At 41.0% G+C, this 6,600-nt stretch overlaps 1 pseudogene; it reads left to right on the top strand.

Moving 5' to 3' along the window:
* The first annotated feature begins 2,248 nt into the window (after positions 1-2,248).
* LOC111951664 (melanopsin-A-like) overlaps positions 2,249-6,600 on the top strand; it is a 62,971-nt pseudogene continuing 58,619 nt past the window's right edge.

The following is a 6,600-nucleotide window of genomic DNA, read 5'->3' as shown; positions in this document are numbered from 1 at the left end:
GTCTGGGACCCAAGGAATACCAAGCACACAATGCTTTGACCTCAGGGTCAAAGAGTTGTTATAATAAAATCACTTGGGAGCATGAACAGCAGGGTGCAGCGTTTTCCTTTTAGTTTTCCATGAATTCACCTACAACTCCAGCACCTACAAAAAGTACCTGGATGTGCATATGTTCAGCTTTTAAACAGAAAAAAAGATCCCCGAAAATGTCCATACGCACAAAAAGCTGATTTCTCTCCATTTTTGTGCACACAGTTGTTGACATCTCTGTTAGTGAGCATTTCTCCTTTGTCAAGATAACCCATCCACCTGACAGGTGTGGCATATCAAGAAGCTGATTAAACAGCATGATCATTACYCAGGTGCCCCTTGTGCTAGGGACAATAAAAGGCCACTCTAAAATGTTTTGTCACACAACACAATGCCACAGATGTCTCATGRTTTAAGGGAGTTTGCTATTGGCATGCTGACTGCAGGAATATCCACCAGAGCTGTTGCCAGAAAATGTTGTGTTCATTTCTCTACCATAAGCCGCCTCCAACGTCATTTCAGAGAATTTGGCAGTACGTCCAACAGGCCTCACAACCCAGACCCTGTGTAACCACACCAGCCCAGGACCTCCACATCTGGCTTCTTCACATGCAGGATTGCCTGAGACCAGCCACCCGGACAGGTGATGAAACTGTGAGTTTGTTTGCATAACCAAAGAAGTTCTGCACAAACGGTCAGAAACCGTCTCAGGGACGCTCTTCTACGTGTTCGTCGTCCTCACCAGGGTCTTGACCTGACAGCAGTTCGGCGTCGTAACTGACTTCAGTGAGCAAAGGCTCACCTTCGATGGCCACTTGCACGCTGGAGAAGTGCGCTCTTCATGGATGAATCCTGGTTTCAACTGTACCAGGCAAATGGTAGACAGCGTGTTTGGGATCGTGTGGACAAGCAGTTTGCTGATGTCAACGTTGTGAACAGAGTGCCCCATGGTGGTGGTGAGGTTATGGTATGGACGGGCATAAGATACGGACAACGAACACAGTTGCATTTTATTGATGGCAATTTTCATGCGCAGAGATTTTTATATATTTTTTTGATTTAACCTCTATTTATCTAGGCAAGTCAGTTTAGAACAAATTCTTATTTACAATACCCTGGCGAGATCTGGAGGCCCATGTGCCATTCATCCGCCACCATCACCTCATGTTTCAGCATGATAATGCATGGCCCCATGTCACAAGGATCTGTACACAATTCCTGAAAGCTAAAAATGTCCCCAGTTCTTCCATGGCCTGCATAATAACCAGACATGTCACCCATTGAGCATGTTTGGGATGCTCTGGATCGATGTGTACGACAGCGTGTTCCAGTTCCAGTCAATATCCAGCAACTTCGAACAGCCATTGAAGAGGAGTGGGATAACATTCCACAGGCCACAATCAACAGCCTGATCAATTCTATACGAAGGAGATGTGTCGCACTGCATGAGGCAAATTGTGGTTACACCAGATACTGACTGTTTTTWAAAATCCACGCTCCTTTTTTAAGGTATGTGTGACCAAGAGATGCATATCTATATTCCCAGTCATGTGAAATCCATATATAGGGCCTAATGAATGTATTTCAATTGACCAATTTCCTTATATGAACTGTAACTCAGTACAATCTTTGAAATTGTTGCATATTGCCTTTATATTTTTGTCCAGTGTAAATTGGTCATCACTAGTTACCACATTCACAGTTATAAACAGATAAAATCTGATTTTAAACCTCACCTCACCTCAACCCTAACCTTAACCACACTGCTAACCGTATGACCAACCCTAACCTTCAATTAAGACCKAAAAAAWWATTTTGGTTTTCATGAGTTTGTATGATATAACCAATTTGGACTTTGTGACTATGGTAACTAGTGCCACAACCGTATTACATGTTAATATATTTGACTGTGAGTGAGACAATTACTGGACAAATGCAATGGCTTCTTTGGCACAAATGTGATAATGAAAGTGCCTTTTCAGTAATTTTGAAACCGACCCTCTGAGTACTGTGGAAAGCGTGATTCCAGAGGTGGAACCCTGTCCCCCTGGTGGGGAGTGACAAKTTGGAGCAAGGACATGGAGAAAAGAGCGATACATAAATATGTCAATTTAAAAAAAAAAAAGGTGCTGTTGCGTAGCGGGCGCGCAAGAGCGTATGAAACGTCATRCTCTCTTGCGGTTGTCAAACTGTGTTTTATGCCGCTGTGTCTCACCGACTACACATATCAAGACCCATAACCTACGTAGACTGTAGTCAATTAACATTCATATCGATAATCGATAACTTTCCAGAACAGATTCCCACTGTGGAGCCAACAAGAGAAGTTATCATCACTTGGCCATATTGAAGTTTCATATTTGCCTCTAGTCGGACAGCTGTCGGATTTGTGTCAGGACTCCCAGTTTATTTSTCTTTCCCACGGTCCACCTACAATCCATCTTGGGTGGCCCGTCAGTCTTGTAGGGCGAAAGTGGAGCGATGAGCGACGCCATGCGCTTGGTTCCGAAGCGCATCTCGTGTCCGTTCCAGGACCCGAACTGCACGTGCATCGTGGAGACGCTCTCCTCCTGGAACGACACGGGGGTCAATGAGTCCCGGATGGCGGACCTGCCATCTGTTACCACCTCTGTAAGTGTTTGACCTGTTTATTATTCGATCCCAGGTTGAAGTAGCCTGATCATTCATGTAGGACCTGCGTTTGGTTTCATTGTGATTGTAAGACTTTGCTATGTTTGTAATGATAACTGATTGCTCTTCCTCATGTCAAAATATGTATTTCAATGACTGATGCAGCTATAATTTCTGAATGACATTGCCTTGTCTTGTTCAGAAATAATAAATAATTCAGATTGACATCCACAACAAAAGTAATAATGTGATAGGCAGATTGCAGAGAATCTGCTCAGCTAAAAAGTTCTCTCTTGACAGCTGTCCTGAAATGCATGAATAACCTTATTCTCTTGGGGCACATCTGAATGATCAAAAATGCTTATTCATTCACCCTGCAATACAGAGTGTTCTGTTCTACAGTGCAGATCTGACTTTAGAGAATGGAAAGTAAGAAAGATGTGCATTACATTTACAGTCATATAGTATGTGCATCAAACATCCACTGTACATCACAGCAACGATTCAGATGGACTCCCTTACTTCAGCCTATTGATTTGGCACCTACTTGCAAATCCTTTATTGATAACCCATTTCAATGCTCCTGGCTTTTGCATTTACTCACTGTTTGTGGGTTAAAATGTATTTATTAAAGAATTATGAGCAAAGGGGTACCTTTTAAAGGGTAACAAATTGGTTAACGCTCCATTCCGATTGTGCTGTTCAACTGAAGCCACTTTAAGATGCTGGTTATTGGTTATTTGCGACTGAGTGACTACCTTCATCTCTCTCTCTCTCTCTCAATTCAATTCAATTAAATTCAAGGGCTTAATTGGCATGGGAAACATATGTTAACATTGCCAAAGCAGGTGAAGTAGATAATAAACAAAAGTGAAATAAACATAAAAAAGTAACAATAAACATTACACTCACAGAAGTTCCAAAAGAATAAAGACATATCAAATGTCATATTATGTATATATACAGTGTTGTAACGATGTGCAAATAGTTAAAGTACAAAAGGAAAAATAAATACACATAAATATGGGTTGTATTTACAATGGTGTTTGTTCTTTATTGTTTGCCCTTTTCTTGTAGCAACAGGTCACAAATCTTGCTGCTGTGATGGTACACTGTGGTATTTCACCCAGTAGATATGGGAGTTTAACAAAATTCGGTTTGTTTTTGAATTCTGTGTGGATCTGTGTAATCTGAGGGAAATATGTGTCTCTAAAATATGGTCATACATTTGGCAGGAGGTTAGGAAGTGCAGCTCAGTTTCCACCTCATTTTGTGGGCAGTGTGCACATAGCCTGTCTTCTCTTGAGAGCCAGGTCTGCCTACGGCGGCCTTTCTCAATAGCAAGGCTATGCTCACTGAATCTGTACATAGTCAAAGCTTTCCTTAAGTCTGGGCCAGTCACAGTGGTCAGGTATTCTGCCACTGTGTACTCTCTCTTTAGGGCCAAATAGCATTCTAGTTTGCTCTGTTTTTTTGTTAGTTCTTTCCAATGTGTCAAGTAAATATATTTTAGTTTTCTCTTGATTTGGTTTGGTTTAATTGTGTTGCTGTCCTGGGGCTCTATGYGGTCTGTTTGTGTTTGTGAACAGAGCCCCAGGACCAGCTTGCTTAGGGGACTCTTCTCCATGCTCATCTCTCTGTAGGTGATGGCTTTGTTATGGAAGGTTTGGGAATCGCTTCCTTTTAGGTGGTWGTAGAATTTAATGMCTCTTTTCTGGATTTTGATCATTAGCGGGTATCGGCCTAATTCTGCTCTGCATGCGTTATTTGGTGTTTTACGGTGTAAAAGGAGGATKWTTTTTGCAGAATTCTGCATGCAGAGCCTCAATTTGGTGTTTGTCCCATTTTGTGAATTCTTGGTTGGTGAGCGGACCCTCTCTCTCTGTCTCTCTCTGTGTGCCTGTCCCTCTGGCTGTGTCTGTCTCGCTCTGCATGTGTGTGTTTATGTCTGTCATACTTATTTTAGTGGTATTTAAGGTACATGTCTAGCTTACATTCTCACCTGTCTTACTAAATGGTCTTACAGAATGTTACCCACAGTGTAAATATTAATGCTGTTTTTTTTAACCAAAGGGACAATGAGGTGCAGAGCCCTTTCAGTGGGTAAATATCACCTGCCACCTTTGATGAAATATCAAGTACATTCTGATGGCATTTCCATGTTGTTAGTCTGTCCCAGTCCCTGAGATGACACAGCTGTGAATGATTGCAATCAGAAAAAGGTTGCCTGAGAATCACAATTAGACTGCACAACTTCCGTCAGAACCGTCCTGTCAGATGGCTGACTCATTTTAGCCGCCCCCTCCAGATTTCCCTCCGACACACAATATTTCATCTGGGTTATTGTTATCTTAGCTCAACATACATAACTCCATAAAATCCACTCTAAATATTATAAAAATGCAGATTCCTGCATTTCCAGATTTTGTTTGTTTGTCTGTTCATTCTGGGGTTTATGGTTTTGATTTTGGGCACACACTCAAACTGCCGCTGTCCCCTTTCCAGAGATATCTCTCCTTGGCATGCACAGGCAGGTGCTGAGTTGCTCGGGCATTACTATACATGATTGGCTTTTGCATAGAAAGTGCACTTCATTGATGTTGTGGAACAATTGCAGGACTCCCTCATCGAAAAACAGGCTTCTCGTAAACAGTTGTGGCAAATCTTTGGCAAATTTTCCGCAAGATCATATTTTCACATGCAAATTTGTTTTGTGGCAAACTGTTGAAGCAAATTTGCTGCGACTTGTGAACTTCTGGCAAACAATTCTGGGAAACTTGTGGCGAACATTGTACTGTTTGCTGCAAATTATATCGGRGTGTTGGTTACTTTGTGTATTAACAACATTGAAATGTCGTATCTATGTAAACCAAATCACATATAACTTTAAATGAACTTGCTTCTCACAAAGAAAAGTAAACTAAACATATTAAAAGTATTAAATATACTAAACAACGTYTATTAAATGTCTTACAAGTAAGATAAAAATAAATCCAATTCAACTTCACATCATCAGCATGCTAATGACGAAAAGAGCAAAGACTTTATTTCATATTTTTATGTAGCTTCAACATTTAACATCAAATCAAAATGTATTGGTCAAAGATTTGCAGATTTTATTGCAGGTGCAGCAATATGCTTATGTTTGTAGCTCCAACAGTGCAGTCATATCTAGAAACAATACAATAACCAATTTATGACCATTTTTATTTMAAAGAAATACCAGAACGAGCAATATCAGAACCAGTAATGTCAGACTCCGGAATATATATATGGTGCCAGCGATGCACATTTGTGTGGGAACTGAAAGCCTATCACATCTTAGCCTTAGAACTAGTCTGTGGTAGTCATTCAGTAGGGATATGTATGAAACATCATTACTCTTTCCATGACATAGACTGACCAGGTGAAAGCTGTGATCCCCCTTATTGATGTAACTTGTTAAATCCACTTCAATCAGTGTAGATTAAGGATGAGAAAGGTTAAATAAGGAGGTGTAAGCCTTAAGACAATTGAGACAATGGATTGTGTATATGTGCCATTCAAGAATGGTCCACCACCCAAACACATCACGCCAACTTGCCACAACTGTGGGAAACATTGGAGTCAACACGGGCCAGCACGGGCCAGCATACCAGATTTTTTGGAACCAAAAATCTCAAATTTGGACTCATCAGACCAAAGGACAGATTCAACTGCTCTAATGTCCATTGCTTGTGTTTCTTGGCCCAAGCAAGTCTTTTTTTTCTTATTAGTGTCCTTTAGTAGTGGTTTCTTTGCAGCAATTCGACCATGAAGGCCTGATTCATGCAGTCTCCTCTAAACAGAGATGTGTCTGTTACTTGAACTCTGAAGCATTTATTTGGGCTGCAATTTCTGAGGCTGGTAACTCTAATGAACTTATCCTCTGAAGCAGATGTAACTCTGGGTCTTCCTTTT

Source organism: Salvelinus sp. IW2-2015, linkage group LG25 (assembly GCF_002910315.2).
Source record: "Salvelinus sp. IW2-2015 linkage group LG25, ASM291031v2, whole genome shotgun sequence".
NCBI classification, from domain to species: Eukaryota; Metazoa; Chordata; class Actinopteri; order Salmoniformes; family Salmonidae; genus Salvelinus; species Salvelinus sp. IW2-2015.
Note: the sequence above shows the minus strand (reverse complement) of the source record. Positions and strands in the feature narration are given on the sequence as shown.